Raw genomic sequence first — 25,486 nt, forward strand, 5'->3', positions numbered from 1 at the left:
GTGCTGCATACTAATGAATGAGTGCCAAAGTCCAAACACTTTTACAATAACCCCTTGCTATATGTTCTCTCACAATGGGATTAGCCACAGCTGAGAAAACACACATTTATTCCTAATGAAAAGATCAGTGAAAAAGGGATCATGCCAACCTGAAAAATGAATGCTTTTTGATGCTTGAAATTTTCTTTAAAATACATTAAATAAAAGTCTTGTAAATCATAAAATAATGTGGTGATTGGCCTTGGATAACATGTTAAACTGTTTTAACCCCTCACTTCGTATTTGATTTAATATCATTAAGTATGCAATGCTACTTAAAAAGAACTTCCAGTGAAAACATGAGAGATGTTTGTCTTCTTTGACACTAAAAGGGGTAATAAAGGTAAAATGAATGCATCTTTTGATATGATCCCATAAATTAGTTTCATCTATTCCATATTCCCAGAAATGCGCGTTATCAATGAGATGATTTTAACTCACACAATGCATTTCCATTGAGTGATTAACTATCTTCCCATTTGCTTTGGAAATCAGGCAGCCCACATGTCTAACAAGCACAATTTCTGAAATAGCTCATTTGATCTTTCTTTTCCATGGAATCAGATGTCTTAAAATAAGATTGATTGCCCTCCATTCATTTTTCATTGAAGTGCATTGGCTGCTGCGGCAAAACCGAACGGATTTTTTGTACTTTCCTCCAAGTTCCCAGGAGTGAAATTAGGTCAAGAAGGTCATCCTCACCATAGGGTTTTCCTTGAAGGTACGATCAAGCAGTGCTGGAAAGAAATAGCACCAGCAAAATCCATGGTAAGGGCTTTAATGATCTCTCATATGCAGTGTAAATGACCTCTTAGAGTCACAAAGTCATAGAGATGTACAGCACGAAACAGACCCTTTGGTCCAACATCCCAATCAGATATCCAAATTTAATCTAGTCCCATTTGCCAGCACTTGGCCCATATCCCTCTAAACCCTTATTATTCATATATCCATCCTATTCATGTATCAATCCAGATGCCTTTTAAATGTTGTAATTGTACTAGCCTCCACCACTTTCTCTGGCAGCTCATTCCATCCTCGCACCACCCTTTGCATGACAGATTTGCCCATTAGATCCTTTTTAAATCTTCCCGTCTCACCCTAAATCTATGCCCTCTAGTTCCCGACTCCCTGAACCTGGGAAAAGATCTTGTCCAATTACCCTATCCATGCCCCTCATGATTTTATAAACATCTATAAGGTCACCACTCAGCCTCTAACACTCCAGGAAAAACAGCCCCAGGCTATTTAGCCTCTCCCTATAACTCAAACCCTCCTGGCAACACCTTTGTAAATCTTTTCTGAACCCTTTCAAGATTCATAATATCCTTCCTATAGAAGGGAGACCAGAATTGCACACAATACCACAAAAGTGGCCTAACCAATATCCTGTACAGCTGCAATATGACCTCCCAACTACTATATTCAACACTCTGACCAATAAAGAAAAGCATACTAAAAGTTTTCTTACAATCCTATCTACCTAAGACGTCACTTTCAAGGAACTATGATATGAGCCTGTACTCCAAGGTCTCTTTGCTCAGCAGCACGGTCCGGGATCTTACCATTAATTATATAAGTCCTGCTCTGATTTGCCTTTCAAAATGCAGCACCTCTCATTTATCTAAATTAAGCTCCTTGTGCCACTTCTCAGCCCACTGGCCATCTCATCAAGATCCCTTTGTAACTGAGGTAATGTTCTTTGCTGTCCACTCCAACTCCAAGTTTGTGTCATCTGCAAACTTACTAACTATTCCTCCTAAGTTCGCAACCAAATAATTTATAAAGCAGTGGACCTAGCACCGATCCTTATGGTACACCACTGGTTACAGGCCTCCAGTCTGAAAAACAGCCCTCCTCCACCATCCTCTGTCTTCTATGTTCAAGCCAATTCTATATTGAAGTGGCTAGTTCTCCCTGTTTGAGATGGGGATAGCCACTGGAGACTCCTGCACTAACTGCCTCCCTCTTCTACCTTTCCTGGAGATAACCCATCTGTCTGACTGGATCTGTGGTTTTTCACCCTTCCTATAACAGCCATCCATCACACTCCATAGCTCTGCTGAATTCCTCATTACCGCTCCAGTCAATCCATGCGATCTGATAGGATTCGCAACCAAACACACTTACTGCAGACATAATCATCGGTAACATGGAAATTCTCCCTCATCTCCCACATCTGACAGGAAAGCACATCACTCCACTAAAGGCCATCTTTGCACATTAACAATCTACAGAAAATAGCACCATCTTATTGTTCTAAAAACATTGCTTCAGGCTAACCTAGTACTTACGTTTTACATTTTTTAAAATTTTAATCAAGAGACAGATCTCAATACAGCATATAATCAAAAAGAACCCACTCTAATCACCACTAAAAAAGACAGCAAGATTACACATAAAAACCATGCACTTATCTGTTCCTGTGCAGTGAGCTCTCCTACACACATTCCCCCAAGCTCAGCTGTGAGTTTCGCTGTTTGTTAATTTTTCCTAGATGCACTCCAATGTCCTGAAATTACTGGAAGTCAACAACAAAGGCAATTGCTGTGCAGATTCACTTACATGTCAGACAGCAGTATTGGTTTCTTTCTTTCTCTCTCTCTCTTTCTTTTCTCTCTCTCTCTCTCTCACTTGCATTGACCATGTGGTCTCTGTCTTTGTTCACTTCTTCCATTTTAAAGTGTCGCTGTTTTGATCTTTTTCCCCCCCAAAGTTCCAAAACAAAGCAAAAGCTTATAAAACAGTTATTACTTCTCCTGGAATTCGAGGAAGTTATCTTCAACACCTAAGCTACCTCAAAAAAGAAGCAGCTCTTACAGCTACAGTTTTTTCTTGTCCTCCATCTTGGATTACCCAGAATCCAATAATTCAATCCATTCCACATCCTCACTTGACAATATCAAACAAAAGGTCCTTCAGCACCTTCCCACTACTGTTCCATCATACCTTTCATCAATCATAATGATGCACTGCTTTGCCCCTGTTTCTTATTCCAAATATAATCACCTCTTCTGTTCCTCTCCACAAAATAGCACTATCCTGTTCTCACACTATCATTCACACCACATGCTCCTTGCTCACTTCAAATTACACACACTTGGCATTCTATTGTGACTTATCTTCATTTCGACTTGTTTTTCTCCATATGAACAACCCCTTTCCATCTTCACCTAACTCCCACAGTGACTCATTCTCAACATCTTTCTATAGAACAAAACAGTAAGTCGTGAGAGGAAAAGAGCTGAAGCAGTGAGAAGAATCAGCAACTTTCTCCCCTCATCTCGCAGAGCATGAAGCCAGAAAATTATTGGTCTGAGTAGATTCCTAAGTACCAATGAAAAAAGAGGTTAATCAAAGATTCAACAGGGTGGTTGCTTATTAATGTAGCCTTACATTCACCTTAACAAATATGCAGCATGTTTCACAATCTCCACTGTAATTCATAAAGCTGCTAAACATTAATAATCATTTTCTATCTTCAATCCTAAGACTTTCTCTTTTTATCTCTCTCTTCTACAGACTGCAGAGGCTACTGCAATAATACAACAGTGTAAGACAATCCTCTAACTGTTGCACCACCAGATACTCAGTCACTTCCAGGAATCAGTTTGGGCATAGTATTTGCCCTCCACATGGATTAGATTAGATTAGATTAGATTAGATTAGATTAGATTAGATTAGATTAGATTACTTACAGTGTGGAAACAGGCCCTTCGGCCCAACAAGTCCACACCGACCCGCCGAAGCGCAACCCACCCATACTCCTACATCTACCCCTTACCTAACACTATGGGCAATTTAGCATGGCCAATTCACCTGACCTGCACATCTTTGGACTGTGGGAGGAAACCGGAGCACCCGGAGGAAACCCACGCAGACACGGGGAGAATGTGCAAACTCCACACAGTCAGTCGCCTGAGGCGGGAACCGAACCCAGGTCTCTGGCGCTGTGAGGCAGCAGTGCTAACCACTGTGCCACCATGCCACTCATGGAGTAGTGAACTATTGGGATCTAAATATGGTGACAAATGCATCTTCAGATTCCAGCAACAGATATGTAGAAAGGAACAGCTCAGAAGATAATTCATTGGAAGATCTTGTCCCAGCTCTGAGGAGATCATGGTCCAGATGTAAAAATGAAACAGTTATCTATGCACAATATGGATTAGAAGGTCTGCAAAGGAGATTCAATAATCAGGCTAAGACTTTGGAGGCATCCATATTAAAAAGTGTACTGTCAATTTATATAGCTTCAGCATGTAATTCCTTGTAATGGGAGTTTACTGCTTTGTGAGTTTGGTGAATGTACAAATGGTTACTATTCAGGCTCTTGGCTTTAAATCAGGAACACAGGTGGGCAACTTGGACAGGTTTACAGACAGCATGGGTTGTGGTTTGAAAGGAATCATTCATCTTTATAGTTTACAGCAATGCCTTCACAGGCTTGAATACTTGGGAGTTCGCAGCTACAGTCGTCACAACATTGTGAATATGAGAAGCAACAGTCATTGGTTCTAGAGGAGCACCACATTTGATAATAACAAAATTAGTGAAGGTTCGTAAAACAAAGGCTCCATTGGGTAATCAGTTCAGTGAGAAACATTAGGACAGCAATAATTATGGTTAGATTAAATTAATCAACTCGATCACTTCTGGCACTCAGTTCTTCAGCAACTTCTGAGCATGCACTGCTATTTTGTAAATTGATGTAGAAGATAACTATATTGTTTGAATGCTTGTTAATGTGAGTTGTATGAAGTGCTCTGCTAAAAAGATTAATTTATGTATCAGCTCTCAAGAAAAGGGAATAAGCTGGCTGGGTAACTGTTAAACAATTATCTGGTCCCTAACATTTTTTGCTAGTTCCTTTTCCTCAAATGTGTATTATATTTCTTGGAAGTTTGTGCCACTAAGTCTTAGCAATCTTTTTCAATGTTTTAACACTAAATGCACATTTATATGTAAAAGAAGGAGGAGGCTTTGTGTTGTAGTGGTAACATTTCAAGCTCTGGGTTCGAGTCCCATTTCAGAACTTGCTGGTCATGTTCATAACATGGACAAACTGATTGGTAATGGCCTGTAAATTCATCCAATACATCTGATGGCAGGCATTAGGAGTGGGAGGGTCCTTAAGCATGGATTAATCCAATAGAAGTCTGGGCGGCACGGTGGCCAGCACTGCCGCCTCACAGCGCCAGAGACCCGGGTTCAATTCCTGCCTCAGGCAACTGTCTGTGTGGAGCTTGCACATTCTCCCCATGCTCCGGTTTCCTCCCACAGTCCAAAAATGTGCAGGTTAGGTGAATTGTCCATCTAAATTGCCTGTACTGTTAGGTGTAGGGGAATGGGTCTGGGTGGGTTGCTCGTCGGTGTGGACTTGTTGGGCCGAAGGGCCTGTTTTCACACTGTAAATAATCTAATCTAAAAGTCCGTAGCCCAACCCACTGAAGAGAAGCTGGGAGAAAAAAGCAGTGCGTAGAAGAAGGGAAAAAGATAATATGCTAAAAGTAGATCTAACATTATGCAGATTATGAAACTGAATGCAGAATGTAGAAGTTGTGAACATGTCTGTGACCAAGCAAACATGTCTCTGATAGATGTAGGAGTCTCTGTTCTGGTTTATAGTATTACAATCTCAGTTGATGTTATTACTGGAAAATTCAGATCACAGAATGAAAGCCAGCTTAATAGATCATAATTTGTTTCTTTTGGGTTAAATGTGGTGGTTTTTCATTGAAGCATAGGCACTCAGTGCTGTAGGCTTGATTTTAACAATAAAACAGAAATGTATTAAGCAAATAAAGATAAAATAGAATATACCAAACTATTTACAAATAACACAAATGAAAGATTTTGAAACATAAGATAAGATGTGGTAGAATGAAGTCAAAATCAGACATCGGAGACACCATGGGGGCATGGGGTAAATAAGCGAACTTGCTAGGTCTTGCAATGAAAAGGTCTCCATAGAACATGACGCACCTTGGACTTAGGCAAATTAAAAAGTACAGTACTGCACTGTGTGACTCATTTCAAAGATACTCTTCCACTCGCAATCTCTGTCTCAGTTTCTATTTTTCCCTCTTTCTGCACACTCTTTCTGACACTAAACCTCAGTGCTGTTCAGCATGCAAAGACTTGTTGGTGTTTTTCTTCAAACCTTCTTTCCTGTGGACCAGTCTGAAACTGGATAAAAATGTCTTTGCAACACCTTACTAGCAAAGTTCCCTCTTAATTGGCTTAGGGACTGCACAGAACCAGACATCAATGCTGCAGTTGGTGTGCAGATGCCATCTGCCATGGATGGAACACTGGAGTGGCTGTGCTCCTGTGCAACCAGAGAGCTTAAAGGGAGTGTTGCTCACTGGAGGCTCTCCCCAAGGCCATATAACCAAGAAAAACACAGCAGGCCAGATAGCATCTGAGGAGCAGGAGAATCGACGTTTCGGGCGTAAGCCCTTCTTCAGGAATGAGGAATTCCCATTCCTGAAGAAGGGCTTATGCCCGAAACTTCGATTCTCCCACTCCTCGGATGCTGCCTGGCCTGCTGTGTTTTTCCAACACCACACGTTTCAACTCTGGTCTCCAGCATCTGCAGTCCTCACTTTCTCCCATCTAACCAAGAAAGGCTATTCTCTATCTCAAAGACGGCCAAAGAGATGTCATCCCCTCTGACCAAGCCTGCCTGAGTTGAGGTAACTGCAGAGGCCAGTGCCCGCAAGCAGTACAGTGGAATCTGGCTGCAGACTGTGCACAGTAGCCAGATTGTCCCTGTCACCTGCCTTAACCAACCTCTGGAGGTAAGAGGGGGTTGTGGCATCTGAGAGTTTTGCAGAATGTAAGTCCAGCTAACTTGTTTTTAACTGTCACCTTATAAACCAGCGCCACTTCCCTCTATGAACTTTCAGCCTTCCCCAGTCAAGGTAAACCCATCCCCTTTCGCTGTAGATCTCTCAGTTTTATCCATTGACCCTCCAGCCCTCAAGTTCCCTAAGGCCAGCCTGAGTCTGACACTGCTTCATCCTCCCCCCATGACCTCCTTCACTTCCATCTGATGAGATCTTTCATTTCCCTTGGGTTAACGTCTCATCTGTCCTTGACCTGCATGAACCTGTCAGTGGAATTGCCCCTCACTTCCCGCTGCCTGCATCCATTCCTGGGAAAACTTCTCCTGACCGATGTGGTCATGCCCTTTAGTTCCAGACCCTGCCCAGAACCACTAACCGTTCCGCATTTCATGTTACCATTTACATTGCACCCCTCCGTGTGTGTGTATGTACGTCTCCCTGACTCCATTGAGCAGGTTTTTTGCCCAGCACAGGCTGCCCCCTTCCCTCCCCCGCCTCCGCCACCCCATCCCACCTGTAGAGAGTGAACCTACTCAACGCAGCAATACTCTGGCCACACCCATTCTGAATCATGGCTTCTTGATGAAGGAGTCTCTGCAAAAAGGATTAAGCAGTGCAGGAAGTTCCAGTTTCATGAAGTAACCCTTTCTGCCAGGTGCAGGCCTATAATTACAGTCAGGCTTGGGAAGGCACGTCTTTCTTGTTCGTTGCTCACAAGATTGCAACTGTGAGCATAATACTGGCAGCCTGAGATTTTAATCTGTATTCATGCCATCCTAATAAATGTACTAGAGTTTCCTGGCCCAATGGTGTCAGGAAGATCAACCCACCTGAAACTTTATCCTTACTTCAGCCAGCGTGGCTGTGTAGCTATCAGGGTACACAAGCTGTGAGATGTGGTTTGTAATGGAGGATGAAGAATATGAATGTTAGTTATGATTCCTGATTAATTGTGATTGTTGGGAGATGTGGAATACTGTATCCGATTCTGGTCACCCAGTTATAGGAAGGATACTATTAAGCTGGAGAAGGCTCAGAAGAGATTTACCAGGATGTAAATGCCGGGTATGGAAGGTTTGAGTTACAAAGAAAGGCTGAATAGGCTGCGACTTTTCTCACTGGAGTGGAGGAGGTTAAGAGGTGACCTGATAGAAGTTAATAAAATAATGAGAGGTATAGATAGAGTTCATGGTAGTTGTCTTTCCCCTGGGATGGAGGATTTCAAGACAAGGGGGCACATTTTTAAGGTGAGAGGAGAAAGATTTAAAAAAGACATGGGGGCAATATTTTTACATAGAGGGTGTTCTCATGTGGAATGAACTTCCTGAGAAAGTGGTGGATGTAGATACAATTAAAAGACATTTGGAAAAGTACATGAATAGGAAAGGTTGCAGGGATATGTGCCAGGATTGGCATGTGGGACTAGTTTAGTTTGGGATTATGTTTGGCATGGACTGGTTGGACCGAAGGGTCTGTTTCTGTGCTCTATGACTCCCTGACTTTATGTGGGATGGGGGTGTCGAAGGGAAGTATTGAATGTGGCAGTGGCTAAGGCTACTCATGCACTTGGTAGAAAATGAATTTCAAAGCTACATTTACTGATTTTGATCACTCTTCATCAGTTTTGTAGCACCGCGTACAAGTCTTCAAGACTAAGTTCCCAGCATTGAACTCCAGTGTTAGCTGCTAAAAGTGTCTTCTGTGATTGTATTTCAACAGTCTAGTCTCTATCCATATCTATCCCTCCATGCTGTGGGATACAGGATACCTCTTCATGTTTTCACCTTTAACTTCAAGACCTTTGGCACAGTGCTGGAAAATATTGGAGCCTGCCTACTTCCCTGTTGTTCCAGTTGTGTTAATCCTCACCTTTTCCTGATCAAATATTTTTCTACATCAGCTCCTTACACTTGCTCTAACCACAATACAACTCCCCTTTAAGAGGTGCAGCCAGTCATTTGAAAGTAGGCTCGCTTTAAATGGTTCTTGTCATTCCAAATTGGCCAATGCTCAGATGTCCAGCTAAAGAAAAGTATAGTTAGCAGTTTCTGGATGCAGAGATCTTTCAAATGAGCAGCATGAAATTGGCACGTGTGCTGCATTTGAATCAATAGACATGGATTAATTGCTCATTACGTCCTCCACACTGGCTTTCAGGGACCATCTAATTTAACAATTTCAGTACTTGTTTGCAAGCAGAACAGCATTTAATTTGTTCTCAATAATACCAAACAAATTCAAATGGATTCTGGTATTTCACTATACTGGAGAAATTAAACTTGTTGTGAACAAGAGACATTTACAAGTACATTGATTGTGTTGTTGCAGCATCCTGTAGCAAATGCCTAGCTGCACAAATGCAGTCTTTCTAGTTAGTACAAGATTTCATTGGCTCTAATGATTGCACAATGGGGAAACAAATTACATTCCAACTACAATAATCCTATCAAACACCCTTTCAAAGCATTAGGTAACCAATTATGAGCAGATTACAGTTGGACAACATTATTGCTGTAATGGAGTACGGGGCTACTTTGTCGGCCCAAACACTTGAGAATCTAAGAAGAAGAATAAATTACTTTTCCCTGGTGAGTTGACCAATACTTATTCCTTAGTCGGTATCACTAAAAAGAAACAGATTATCTGGTCATTATCCCATTACTGTAAATGGGATCTTGCTGTGCAAAAAAAGGTTGCTGAGCATTCAATTGACTGCAGAAAGCTTTGGGTTGCCAGAAGAGATACCATATCAATGCAAGCTCATTCTCAACTATTCCTGGTGCAGTGCTTAGAAATTTAGCTTCTCTCATGGTCTTGGCAGCAAGTTCCCTTTAGAGCCTCCAAATTTTCAGCAGTCTCTTTAATGAAGGTGATGAGTTTAGTTTAATCGATTTCTTATTTTAAAGTTTTGATATGCACATCTTCTAATCCAGCCATCCCTTGTAACATGAAATAATATATTCAACCAGACTCAATTCAACCATTCATTTAGATTTGTAAATGTCAGCACGAATAGGGATTTTGACATACAGCCAAAAAGACATTAACTTTTAGAAGATCTTGTCTGATATGACCTGAAATGCCTTGGTTAAGTTTTTTTTTATGAGGCCCACATGAGTTTGCTGTCTCTTCCAACTATCTCAAGGTGCACCCTGGGCATGGAATAAATCAGATGCATAACCTTAGAATCTTGAGTGACTTCTGATGGTGCAGAATCTCACTAGATCGATTCTGAAAGACAACATACCTGAAAATGGCAACAAAAGGAGATACATACAAACTTTCTCAAGATACTGTAAGATGATTTGTACTGTTTTCTTGAAAAAGGTTTGAGGTCTTTGAGAACTAAATGCCACGTTTGTGGTCTGAACCTCAGCGGGAAGCCCCAAAAATCCCATTATGGAAGGTTTCTGAGATTGCTTCTTTGAGCAAATACTCTCAACATTGTTTGTTCAGGAATCATCTGCTGACTAGCTGATCTGGCAGATATCCCTGCAGAAGCCTGATAGGTTCCAATAGCATAGTAACATGTTCTACTGGCTGTCAGCCAAACATTTAATCTTGCTGCATTATGAGTGGGAAAATGGATTGCAAGAAATTTGTAACCCACCCCAACCCCCTCTACCCCCCACCCCAGGGAGGATGGAAGTTGCACTCATTAAATATAACCACAGAAACTGTGAAAAATGAAATTGATTTGGTGGGAGTTCCTCAGCATGTAATTGCCAGGCTAGAGTTATAGTGGGACTCAGGATTAATCCACGCAGAGCATGAGGGCTGAAAAACTTTATTTACAACTCCCGACATAAACAGCAAAAAGCATTTTAAAAACTTTTCACAGTTAGAATTTCAGAGTACAATGAGCAGTACATGGTAAGCAGTAATCAAATTCTCCTGAGCTATCAGATTGATTGATATCAACTAATGGTGCACTAATCTCGGACAAAATACTTTGCCAAAAGCTGAATCATGTCTTTCTTTGGATATCAACACTAGATAGGATAGGACTTGTCCACAACGGCTATGTGTTCTGTCAATATTCATTGTTCAACTTCAGCAAACTGCCAAAAGGTTAATATAATTAGTGAGTTCTGGGACAGATTTCAGACCAGCCAGGCCAATACATTTTAGACTGTTACTTGACATTAAGGCATGTGATGTTCTGGTATAATGGTGCCCTCCTCACCTTCAGTCACCCTCTCTGTGTAATAGATTCAGTGTAGTCAATCAGTAAATTGGGCATAATGTTACAACTGTGATAGGAGGAAGTTTCAGATAATGAAATCCCAGTACTTCACCAGTTGCACTATTAGGACAATGTGTTGACTTGATCAACCAATTGGCGAATTGCTTATTTTTTGTACTACAATCCAGAATGGAAGATAATTTCAACTAGTTTCTTTCTTGAACTCACAATAGTCTGGTCATGTTTACACCAATCTTATTCTTAAAACAAGTGGTATGTTTTACATCTAAAATAAAATCTGGAATTAAAATTATGATTCCTTAATCTGAAACACGGCGACTCTTACACAACATAAAACAACAACAGTGTCTGCAAAGAGATATGAAAACAAAAGAGGCAACAGATAAAATACCTTTATTGGCCAATGAAAACAAAGGATGGAATGCAATGACTTCTAACGGTCCATCAGGTTTCCTGTCTCAATGAAATTAAATTACATACAAGCTTGCACACACCAGAAAAAAAGAAAGAAATGGATTTCTCTCTGGAGAGAGTTAAAAAAAATACTTTTGGCAAAGAGAATAAGATGTGAGATATTCAAATAACTGTTGATTTGATGCTCTGGTGTACAAAGACAGATCTCACTGAACGCATGCAGTTGACTCTGGGGATATTTGTAGATGCAGTCATTCCAGAAATAATGACAAATATTTTCAGAGGCTTCACTTAGAAAAAGGAATTGGTTCTGGACTCTAGCTACCACACTGGACCAACAACAAATTATTACTACTCAGAAATAAGCAAACTAAGCTGAGAAGCTCCTTTCTTCAAGCAGAGTTCCCCTAGCTACTCTAAATAATGTTCAAAGGAGAAAGTGAAATTTGCTAGTTACATGCAGAAGCAGAGGGTCTCCAGTAAACGAGCAGTTATCACAAGCCTTGTGACTATCAAGGACTATCAAGAAAAAAAATGATCCAATGATATTTCATAATGATATTTCATAAACTTATTTAAGTAAAGCAATCTAAGTATCCACAATTCCTCAAAATTAAGCCGACAAAAATTATTCAATATAACGGCTTCATAACTCACTATGCTTGGAAATATCAAGCACCATTTTTATATGCATTTTATTACACAGTGTAGACGGAATTAAAATATAAAAGTAACGAAGACTCATATACGCACTCATTTCTCATTAACTGGATCCAAGACAGTTATCCCTGATACTGTTTCAGTACTCATTTCAAATTTTTCTTAATCATTCACAGGATGAGGGCATTGCGGGCTGGCCCAGCATTTTATTGCCCTTGCCTAATTTGCCCAGAGGGCAGATAAGAGTCAACCACAGTGTTGTGGGGTCTGGAGCCGTATGAAGGCCAGACCATGTAAGGATAGCAGTTTCCATCCGTAAAGGACACAAGTGAATCATATGGGTTTTTCTCAACAATCGACCATGGATTCATGGTCATTATCAAACTCTTAATTCCAGATATTAATTGAATTCAAATTCTGCTATCTGCCATGGTAGGATTTGAACCTTAGTTCCCAGAACATTTCCTGAGTCTCTGAATCTACATTCCAGTGATAATACCATTAGACTATTGCCTCCTCATGCTTGGTAAGTTACATTGTTATTACAGCCACATCAATTAAATTTTATTCATAATGCAAGGAAAAACAAACTCCGAGATAGCCCAACATTTAAAAAAAAAAATTACCACAAAGGTTAAGGATATATAGAGTCATAGAGTCATAGAGATGTATAGCATGGAAACAGACCTTCAGTCCAACCCGTCCATGCCGACCAGATATCCCAAGCCAATCTAGTCCCACCTGCCAGCACCCGGCCCATATCCCTCCAAACCCTTCTTATTCATATACCAATCCAAATGTCTCTTAAATGTTGCAATTGTACCAGCCTCCACCACTTCCTCTGGCAGCTCATTCCATACACATACCACCCTCTGCATGAAAAGGTTGCCCCTCAGGTTTCTTTTATATTTTTCCCCTCTCACCCTAAACTTATGCCCTCTAGTTCTGGACTCCCCGACCCCAGGGAAAAGACTTTGTCTATTTATCCTATCCATGCCCCTCATAATTTTGTAAACCTCTATAAGGTCACCCCTCAGCCTCCGACGCTCCAGAGAAAACAGCCCCAGCCTGTTCAGCCTCTCCCTGTAGCTCAGATCCTCCAAGCCTGGCAACATCCTTGTAAATCTTTTCTGAACCCTTTCAAGTTTCACAACATCTTTCCGATAGGAAGGAGACCAGAATTGCACGCAATATTCTAATAGTGGCCTAACCAATGTCCTGTACAGCCACAACATGACCACCCAAGTCCTGTACTCAATACTCTGACAAAAAAAGAAAGCACACCAAATGCCTTTTTCACTGTCCTATCTGTGGCCAGCAGAGAAAAAGCAGAATGGTGTGTTGTTTTCCTGGTGCCAGGATCAAGGGCGTCTCAGAGAGGGTGCAGAATGTTCTCACGGGGGGAGAGGGGCCAACAGGAAGTCATTGTCCACATTGGAACCAACAACATTGGAAGGGAAAAGGTTGAGACTCTGAAGGGAGATTACAGAGAGTTAGGCAGAAATTTAAAAAGGAGGTCCTCAACGGTAGTAATATCTGGATTACTACCAGTGCTACGAGCTAGTGAGGGCAGGAATAAGAGTATAGAGCAGATGAATGCATGGCTGAGGAGCTGGTGTATGGGAGAAGGATTCACATTTTTGGATCATTGGAATCTCTTTTGGGGTAGAAGTGACCTGTACAAGAAGGGCGGATTGCACCTAAATTGGAAGGGGACTAATATACTGGCAGGGAAATTTGCTAGGAGTGCTTGGGAGGGTTTAAACTAGTAAGGTGGGGGGGTGGGACCCAGGGAGATAGTGAGAAAAGAGATCGATCTGAGACTAGTACAGCTGAGAACAGAAGTGAATCAAACAGTCAGGGCAGGCAGGGACAAGCTAGGACTAATAAATTAAACTGCATTTCAAAGTTTGGGTGAAGATTTGTAGCTCGGGTGCTTGTTGTTGTGGTTCTGTTCACCGAGCTGGAAATTTTTGTTGCAAACGTTTCGTCCCCTGTCTAGGTGACATCCTCAGTGCTTGGGAGCCTCCTGTGAAGCGCTTCTGTGGTGTTTCCTTCGGCATTTATAGTGGCCTGTCCCTGCCGCTTCCGGTTGTCAGTTTCAGCTGTCCGCTGTAGTGGCCGGTATATTGGGTCCAGGTCGATGTGTTTGTTGCACAAACTCCATCAACAAACACATCGACCTGGATCCAATATACCAGCCACTACAGCAGACAGCTGAAACTGACAACCGGAAGCGGCAGGGACAGGCCACTATAAATGCCGGAGGAAACACCACAGAAGCGCTTCACAGGAGGCTCCCAAGCACTGAGGATGTCACCTAGACAAGGGACGAAACGTTTAAACTGCATTTATTTCAATGTAAGGGGTCTAACAGGGAAGGCAAATGAACTCAGGGCCTAGTTAGGAACATGAGACTGGGATATCATATATAATCAGAGATTACCAGTGTTTCCATGTAGCTACATGAACACATACCACAAAATGTTTAAGAACCATCAGTAAATCCAATATGTCTGCTTTCATCAAATCTCTTTTGATGTCAATTTAACCTTTTTGATAAAATATACAACTAACTTTCCTATGTCGGCTCACCTTCTCCTAGCAGATCCACACATACCTCCATGTCACTAGCATAAATTGTTACCGTGAAGGGTTTATGAAATCAAGGAAAGCCAACCCTGGTTCATTGATCAAAATTGCTTTCTGCATCTCAAAGGGAGCTTACCACTCACCGGTCTATGCTACATTGGCTTGTTTTTGCTGTAAAACTGTTAGTGGAGCAGCTATAGTGCTGTAGTTTGCTACAAATTTGAGACAAATCACATATCCCCAAAAACTTCATAATTCCTCATTTAGATTCAGGAGCAGGAAATTCCACCAAAACTGATATTTTTCCTGTTCTCAGCATACATGTCTTGCCCTACTGAATTCTCTAGTTAGGTGACCTGTGTCTTTGCAAACACACTTCTGGCGTGGTTTATCATCTGATTATAATTGTCTAAATAGAGCTTCTGTTCTCTGATGGAGAAGTGAGAAACCCCAGCTACTTTGACTAACTTCACCTAATGACCTTCCTACAGATATTGGATCTCTGGTTTTATCTGGCCATGTTTCTCTGGACAAAAGGGATAGGATGAAATTTCATGGGAGAGGATTCTCCTACATCTACATCATATTTGGATAATGTCGGGCACCCTGGTTGGCACATCCAGACTCTTTTTAAACTTTATGAGCAACCGTATTAGATCTCCTCATTGTTCTGGCTCTAAATAAAAAAAATTATGGTGTTTATCTTGCCAGTAGTTGATTGTTAGCTCTCTTGATAGCAGGAGATTCAATTTGAAAATTATATAAGCCTCCTTCTGCCTTACTCACTTGCTCTTTCATCTTCCATTGTGCTTTCTATTTGACATACCTCTATTTGCTTCCACTCTTCCCAGCAGTTGTACTGTATGAACATATTGATACATGACAGATTTGATAATTTTTTCAGGTGACCTGGGCTGTTGCTCAAATAATCAATTTTAGCAATCCTCTTAGTTACCTAACATAGAACACTGGGTTGTGCGTTCAGTGGTTCACCTGTAATACTGACACTTCACCCCTGGTTAAATTTTCAGATCTTCTCTTGGCTTCAGTGGACCTATAAACTGAAGCATGTCCAAGAACTACGTCAGAAGGACTGAAAACCTTAGTAGATCTACTTTTTACATTAGGTTAGATTCCATACAATATGAAAAGAGACCCTTTGGCCTAACAAATCCACACTGACCCTCTGAAGAGTAACCCACCCAGACCAATTCCCCTACCCTATGTTTCCCCTGCCAAAGCACCTAACACAATGGGCAATTTAGCATGGCCAATTCACCTGATCCGCACATCTTTGGATTGAGTGAACCTTGGATTGCAAACAAAATAAATTCCAATCTATTGTACCAATTATGAGGATATTTTTGACAATTTGCCGTGATCATCATCTATGAAGGTTTGTCAGTACAGATCTAAAGCTCTTGGTGTGTGTGAGTAGTAATCTGAAGACTTTAACTGTGTTACACCCAGACTATTCACACCTTCCTGAAAAAGTTTAAACATGATATTGGAACCTTGGTCTGACCAGATTCCCAACGATAATCCACATTGAGTCAAGGACTGAGTGAGCTTCTCTACCACTACCTGAACAATAATTATTCTTAAAGAGATGGTCTCTGGGAACTTAGTAACCATATCCATGATGCTAAGGACATATTGGTGTCCCAGGCTGGTTTTAGGTAAAGGTGTCAGACAGTCTACTAACACCATTCTTAACAGGGCTTCAAAAGCTGGTGTGGGAATGAGAGGTGCTGGTTCAATAACCTGTTGTGATTAACCTGCCAACTGGTACATTTTATAAAATTGCACCATATTCCGATGAAGACTTGATCAGGTATTACGTTGACTTCCTTATACTTGGGTCTTCAGAATCCCTTCATGTCCCATTATTGAAATTCTAAGGGCAATCCTTAATATTCCTTGATGATTTTTGGGCAATAACACTATCTGGTGAACAAATACTCACTTTTCAGCCATGGGTCTGTGAGGAGATCTCCACTTCCTCATTAAAGTCCTGTTCATATAGTAGCATTTCTAGTAGCATAGAAGCAACATGTTTACCTTCAGCTTCTATTGATTTGATTATTCTACTTTGCTTAACTCCTGGATTGGCTTGCTGAGAACTTCAATCAGAGAACACTTATTGGACATTTATTTTGTATTATTCAAATCCAAGAAAGTTTCAGATAACCAAAAATAAATCAATGGGGTCAATTTGACTTCTGATGATGGACCATTTTGAGCCACTGCTCAAGTTATGACATATGAAGGAAAGAATCCTAGAAGCTTTGCTTATAGCTGCTATTCCTCTTGACCTTTCTGTAACTAATACCAGATTTTCCAGCTAACTCATTCTCCAAGAATAGGTCAACTCTATCTGGATACAAATATGGACAACCTCTACATTTACTGTCCATGATGTCAGCCCATACTTTAATCAATACAGTGGAATGGATACCAACTCACTGCTAACATCATTCACTGAAACCTTGACACTCATGTAACTCTTTGGCGGAAAGTTAAACCTTTCTCCAGCAAAAGAGGCTAAGTGACTCCTGTAAACCTAAATAAAACAATAAGTTTGCCTGCCTTGTTTGGAAGAAAAAGGAGTTTTGTCTTCCTTTTGACAAGAATCCCCAATATCTCTCGGGTATTTTGTTTATCTCCCTCACCCTCACCCTCACACCAGTGTTCGTACTTGGCCTCACTGTTGCAGTTAGGAATACAATGTTATTTCCTTACATTTATGGCTCCTTTCTTTGCAGGTAGTTTAGAGACCCCCCCCCAAAAAAAAAATACTATGGGTTTAACCTGCAACTTCCAACAATCTGAATGATGGTATTCCAATTTGTGAAAATGCAATTACATAAGCCTTCAGACATTACTTCCACCCTCAGCACTTTATATCTGGCCTGTGGAGGAGTTACCAGGGCATTTCCAGTTGTCCGTACTTGTCCCTGACTACATTCCTTCTTTTTACCCGCCCATCTTTTATCCTTCATGGGTTTGTGGGTGTGACAGACAAAGAGTTTTAAATTGGGGGCCAGCTCATACTGAGAGCCATTGCAGCTACATGTGTGACTGTTGTATGTCATAGTTTAGAGGATCCTCTCAGAAAACAAGTTGTCATCAGCAGGAGCTCTGTCTGCTGCCAATTTTGCACAAACAACGTCCAAATTTCTTTTGGCCATCTCATCCATCTATGTTTTCAAAAGAAATGAAAAATGCTTCCTTGTCCCATTTATCAAAGTTTGGAAGGACTTGCACAAATTTAAATATCTTCTTACTCGGTCTTGGATTAGACTTCAATCTTTCTTCATCAGAATGTCTCCCAGGGTCAGAGATCACTTTTTATTTAGTTCCATCTTGTTGAGCTGAGATTCCCTCTCTCATTCTCTTTCCTTTGCTCTCATCCTCTTATGTTTTCTCTCTCTGAAACACACAATGTTTTTCTTTTCCTCCCTTTGAGGTACAACTCTTCTCATTTCCAATTCTCATTTTTGTTCAAGTTTACTCTTTTTAAACTCAGTTTCTTGGTCAAACAACTTAATCTGCAGTAGACTTCTTGTTAATTCAATGAAATCATGATCTGGAATGCCCTGCCCCTTTTCCAATGTCAAATGCTGTGAAACTCTTCCTTTTCATTTTATCTTCAATTCTCATCACTGAACTCAAGTTACTTTTTGTGAATCATTCAATCTTCCATCGCCATACAAATCTTATCAATTGTCTAAGACCATAAGATCATAAGATATAGGCGGAGAATTAGGCCATTCACCCCATTGAGTCTGGTCCATCATTTGATCATGGCTGATAGGTCTCTCAACCCTATTCTTCTGCCTTCTGCCCATAATCTTTGATCCCTTTACTAATCATGGACCTATCTATCACTGTCTTAAATATGCTCAATGACTTGGCCTCTACAATGAGTTCCACAGATTAACCACACTCCAGCTGAACAAACTCCTTCTCATCTCAGTTCTAAAGTATCATCCCTTCATGCAGAGGCTATGCCCTTGAATTCTAGTCTATCCTACTTCTGGAAACATCTTCTCCACATCCAGTCTACCTAGACCTCTCAGTTTTATAAGTTTCATCCTTCTAAACTCCATTGACTATGGACCCAGAATCCTCAACTGCTCCTCATATGACAAGCCGTTTGTCTCTGGGATCATTCTTATAAACCTCCTCTGGAACCCCTCCAATGCCAGCAATTTCTTCCTTAGATATGGGATCCAAACCTGTTCACAATATTCCAAATGATGTCTAATCAGAGCTTTAGACAGTGTGAGCAGTACATATCTGCTGCTGTATTCTAGCCCTCTTGGAATGAAGGCCAACATTGCATTTGTCTTCCTAACCTCCAATTAAACCTGCACATTAACCTTAAGAGATATTGAACTCAGATTCCTAAGACCCTTTGTGCTTCAATTTTCCAAAGACTTTCTCCATTTACAAAATAGTCTACATCCTTGTTCTTCATACCAAAGTGCATAACCTCACACTCTGCCACATTATATTATATCAGCCACTTCTTTGTCCACTCTGCAGCCTGTCCAAGTCCTTTTGCAGCCTCCCTGCTTCCTCAACAGTATCCGTCTCTCCACCTGTCTTTGTTTCATCTGCAAACTTAGCATTAATAGTATCAGTTCCTTCATCCAAATCGTTAATGTATAATATGAGTAATTGTGGTCCCAACACTGACCCCTGTGGAACTCCACTAGTCACTGGCTGCCATCTTGAAAAAGACCCTTTTATTCCTACTCTCTGCCTTTTGCCAGTCAGCCAACCATCTATCCATCCCTAACACCATTGGCTTCTATCCTATTTCACAGCCTCCTGTCAGCATCTTGTCAAAGGTCATCAGGAAATACAAACAGATGGCCTTTGTCTAACTTGTTTGTTATCTCCTCGAAGAATTGTTATAGATTTGTCAGAGATGACCTTCCCCTGATGAAGCTGTGTTGATTCAGCCCCATTTTACCGTCGCTTTCAAGTACTTTGCAATCTCATCCTTTCTAATCAACTTGAAAATCTTATCAACCACTGAGGTCAGCCTAACTAGCCTATATTTTCCTGTCTTCTGCCTCCCTTTCTTCTTAAACAGGGGTGCTACATTAGCTGAAAAAGAATCACTGGACCTGAAACGTTATCTTGGATTTCTTTCCAGTGATGCCGTGAGACGTGTTGAGATTTTCCAGACATTTCGGTTTCTACCTCTATTAATGATGGTCTACTTGCCAAATAATCTGCACCTGCTGGAAATGTGTTGCTGGAAAAGCGCAGCAGGTCAGGCAGCATCCAGGGAACAGGAGAATCGACGTTTCGGGCATAAGCCCTTCTTCAGGATTCCTGAAGAAGGGCTTATGCCCGAAACGTCGATTCTCCTGTTCCCTGGATGCTGCCTGACCTGCTGCGCTTTTCCAACAACACATTTCCAGCTCTGATCTCCAGCATCTGCAGACCTCACTTTCTCCTCAAATAATCTGCACCGTCCTCTCATTAGTATAAAGGTTGTCTTCCTTTTGGTGCTTCTTGTGAATTGTCCTGACTAGTGCAACATGCAAAGCTTAGACCAAATGTATCCTTTTTTTAAGCAAAATTCCAGATTATTGATTTATCTGAAAGCAAAACCTTTTCCACAAGATACAAAGTTAGCACACTCAGTTTGTAATGTGAAAATAGACATATTTATCCATCTAAATGCCCAAACCACATACACACACACACACATGTATATATTATATATACATGTATATATATTATATATAAAATCTAGGTTAAAGAGGAGAAAATAATTTTTTTCTGCAGAGATTTAACAGAAAACATTTTTGGTCAATAATCATAGGTCTTGATGGTAAAAGAGGGAAGGTCTGAGATGCTCAGATTGCTGTTGGTCTGACAATCTGGCGGACAAAAATAGATGTCACTGAGTACCTACAGTTGGCCCCGGGGAACCATTAAAATGCAAATATTCAAGAAATACCAATGAACTTTTGCAGAAACCTCTCATGCAAAAACAGCTGGACCAGTACTTTTTTGTTCACTCACAGGATTTGGACACCAGTGGCTAGACCAGCATTTATTGCCCATCCTTAGTTGCCAAGAGGGCAGTCAAGGATCAACCACATTGCTGTGGGTCTGGAATCACATTTAGATCAGATCAGGTAAGGATGGCAGATTTCCTTCCCTAAGGGGCATGAGTGAAGCAGATGGTCTTTTTTCCCAACAATCATCAACTGTTGCTCAGTCATCATCAGATTAGAGTCATAGAGATGTACAGCATGGAAACAGATCCTTCGTTCCAACCCGTCCATGACAACCAGATATCCCAACCCAATCTAGTCTCACCTGCCAGCACCCGGCCCATATCCCTCCAAACCCTTCCTATTCATATACCAATCCAAATGCCTCTTAAATGTTGCAATTGTACCAGTCTCCACCACATCCTCTGGCAGCTCATTCCATACACGTACCACCCTCTGCGTGAAAAAGTTGCCCCTCAGGTCTCTTTTATATCTTTCCCCTCTCACCCTCAACCTATATCCTCTAGTTCTGGACTCCCAGACCCCAGGGAAAAGACTTTGTCTATTTATCCTATCCGTGCCCCTCATAATTTTGTAAACCTCTATAAAGGTCACCCCTCAGCCTCCGACACTCCAGGGAAAAGAGCCCCAGCCTGTTCAGCCTCTCCCTGTAGCTCAGATCCTCCAAGCCTGGCAACATCCTTGTAAATCTTTTCTGAACCCTTTCAAGTTTCACAACATCTTTCCGATAGGAAGGAGACCAGAATTGCATGCAATATTCCAACAGTGGCCTAACCAATGTCCTGTTCAGCCGCAACATGACCTCCCAACTCCTGTACTCAATACTCTGACCAATAAAGGAAAGCATACCAAACGCCTTTTTCACTATCCTATCTACCTGCGACTCCACTTTCAAGGAGCTATGAACCTGCACTCCAAGGTCTCTTTGTTCAGCAACACTCCCCAGGACCTTACCATTAAGTGTATAAGTCCTGCTAAGATTTGCTTCCCCAAAATGCAGCACCTCACATTTATCTGAATTAAACTCCATCTGCCACTTCTCAGCCCATTGCCCATCTGGTCAAGATCCTGTTGTAATCTGAGGTAAGCCTCTTCGCTGTCCACTACACCTCCAATTTTGGTGTCATCTGCAAACTTACTAACTGTACCTCTTATGCTCGCAACCAAATCATTTCTTAATTCCAGAATTTTATTCAATTCAAATTCCACCTTCTGCCATGGCAGGATTCAAAACTGGGTATCCAGAACATTAACTGGATCACTGGACTAATAGTGCTAAGCTGGGAAGCTTCTTTTTCAGCAAGCTTCTCCCTTGCTACTCCAAACAATCCACAAAGCAGAAACTAGAAGTGGACAGTCATTAATGCAGGCAGGTGGCCTCCACTGAACAACTAGTTAATGCAATGCTTGTGATGACTGAGAAATGCCTTTTCATTGACCGATTTAATAAATCCAGATATTTATAATCCTTCAATGTCAAATCCACAGAATATTTTAAATATGAAACCTTCATATTAAAAGTATCTCATTTAACTGCAAACCCTAGCCAAATATTTCAATAATGAACTCAGCATCCAAACTCATTTCCTCTCCATTACCAAGACCACTTACTTCCACCCTCTCCCATTTCAGCTCATCTACTGGATAGGAAAGGTTTAGAAGAATGTGGACCAAGTACAGGGAAACGGGGTTAGTGTGGACGGACATTTTGGTCGGCATGGAGTAGTTTAGGCCAAAGGATCTGTCTCAGAGCTATAGGACTCTATAGTCCTAAATGTGCTAAAGCCTCTCACCCATGCCTTTTCTCCAGCCTTTCAAAGCTGTTGGATTTAACCTCCTACCTCCATTATTTTGAGTTTTGCCAATATTTCAATTTTTAAATTCTCATTCCTGTGTTCAAATCTCTCCAACTCTGCCTCGTACTGTTTGGTTTTTCCTTATCTAAGACTTCAAATGAGTTGCTACAGACAGCCATGTCTTGAACCTGATCGCTGAGAAACTGCCTTCTTTGACCAAGTTTTGGGTCAGCCATCATTCCCTAGTTCTGTTTGGTGCTGCTCCTGTGAAAGGCCTTGTGATTTCTGTGATGTTACAAGTAGGTTTTAGCTACACCACCCTGTCAGTGAAAATATTTTTCCTTAAGTCTCTTTTAAACCTCCTGCACCTTAAAACATTGAGTATATTTAAGGAAGAAATAGGCAGATTTTTAAATTAGTAATTGGTTGAAGGGTTATGGAGAGTAGTCAGAAAGTGGTGTTGAGGCTGAGTTTAAATCAGCCATGATCGTACCAAAAGGGGCTGAGTTGCTCCTTCTGCTCCGAGTTCTCCTCACTTAGATAAGGGAAAACTTTTCTTCCAGCACCTCTATTTATGCTCTCATAATTTTGTAGATCTCAGGCAGGCCCCTCTCAGTCTCCTCTGCTTTCAGGAAAGCAACCCAGGTCTACCTAGTCTCACTTCATAGCTGAGATGCTCCAGCCCAGGCAACATCACGGTGAATCTCCTCTGTGGCCTCTCAAGGACAATTATATTCTTCTTATAATGTGATGAACAGAACTCTACATAAAGATAAAGCCTCCACAGTCTTACCAGACCTTATGGGTGCCCTCTCAATAGTGAGAGGAAGAGACAACTGGTAGCAGTTTAACCTGGGGGGTCACTGTACCTCAGCCGAGGGGAAATGTTGAGAAGGAGAATTCCTCATGGCAACCTCAACCAGTGGGGGAATTGAACCCATGCTGTTGGCATCCATCTGTATCACAAACCTACTGCCCAGCCCCAACCTCCGCTCTACATAGGACTCCAGCGGTAGCCTAACATCTTACATTTGCAAAATCTTCCTACAGACCTGGGCAGACATTTTTTTACTGTTTCTGGTTTTCTTCCTCATATCTTTCCATAACAGCTTCTTGTAACCCCACTCTCACTATCAAATTCTTTCTTCTCTACACACAACAAATTGCAGGCAGTTCTCCCTTTCATAATGAAAGGACATTCACCTGTTTCTCATGTCCTCACAACAGTCTCAGACAGCAGGCTCAGTTCACCTGCACATAACCTTTCACTGCTCAGCTCACTGTACTCCTTTCCTCCCTGCAACCACTCTCTTGCATAAATACATCTTTCGATCCTTCCCCACTCATCATACTTCTGGATGATAATGCCTCACATAGCAAAAATATCAAATAGGAATCAAAAATGCCATACATACTTTAGGAGCTTGGTTCTATGTTGTAGTCATTGACAATTCTCATAAATTCTACTCAGTATATTAAATATAACCACAGAATGAATTATTGCTTTGTACAAAATTCTCCATTGATACTCCTTTCTCTGTACATACAGTTCACTATTGCATTCTTCATTAGTATCATCATGTTTGTCTCATACCCACCATCTATTTCCAGAAAGTGAAAAATTAGCATCAGTAGAACAAATTATCATGATGCCTAACACTTTAAGAGGATTTTAATTAATGGCTTCCATGCTTACCAGGATTTAATATCACAAAATACATGCATGATTTTAAATTTTCCTCTATTGGGATCAAATGCATATGTCTTTAGTTCCACAGACTAATTCCGCTGCAACACTTGAAGTAGATGCGGGTCAAAGCAGTAATCTTATCTAAAAAAACAACGATCTCCTAGTGGGATAAGATTTCCCATAATCTGATATGTAGACTTCTTTTTCCTTGAATATAAATATACTACTTTATCCTTTCTCCTGAAATGTTAGGTAAGATTTTGCAGGTAACTGTATACCCAACAGCGTGTGTTTAGAGCATAAAGTCAGTGGAATTTTGATTTATTGATGGGCAAGTGTAATGGGGCATTTGTGAATTCCTGGAAAAATAAGACAAACCGTGCAGCTCCTAACCATGCAGTTCCAGCACTGCCACAAAACTGGCATTGATCCAACAATGTGAAGAATTGCAGACACCACCACCTGCATGTTCCCCTCCAAGCCATTCACCATATCTGCTTGGAAATACATCACTGTTCCATCAGTCTTGCTGGGCCAAAATCCTGGAATTTCCACTCTGAAGGCACACTGTGGGTCAACCTTTGCTTGCAGTGGTTCAAGAAGACAGCTCAACACCACCTTCTCAGGGGCATCTGGGGATTGGCAGCAAATGTTGGCCCAGCCAGCGACATTCACATCCCACAGGCGAATAAAAATAACTCCTTAAATATTATGATAAAATATACAAAGACAGTGAGATCTTTTCGTCCAACAATTTAAACTGACACAGTGATGGAAGAAATGGAACAAGATAGCAATGAAATGATGGCATTGGAGAGTTCAGGGAGGTCTGACTGTTTGGGATACAAGGGGGCTGATTTGTTATGAAACTGGGGATGCAGCAGCAGCACGGGGAAGGATGAAGTTGGTGGCATTGGAGAGTTGGAGAAGCAGTGGAACAACACAAACAAGATGGAACAGGGCAGTGTGAAGATAGGAACCGTGACAGGTACTGAAATCATGGGCCTAACTCTTTTCTTGGCACAGGTCCCTGGCCCCACCCTTGAGCACAGCAGTCCAACCCTGATCCAAGCACAGCAGGACTTCTAAAACCCTTGGCTCTGGTTTTGTGCCCTGATACATCCCTTTCCACAGGCTTGGGTAAGAGGGAAGAGTAATGGCATGAAACCAGGTGAGGGGTGGAGAGGGAA

The sequence above is a fragment of the Chiloscyllium plagiosum genome, unplaced genomic scaffold (genome assembly GCF_037043375.1).
Source record: "Chiloscyllium plagiosum isolate Xiang-an unplaced genomic scaffold, Cpla_swu_hap1 HiC_scaffold_12, whole genome shotgun sequence".
NCBI lineage: Eukaryota > Metazoa > Chordata > Chondrichthyes > Orectolobiformes > Hemiscylliidae > Chiloscyllium > Chiloscyllium plagiosum.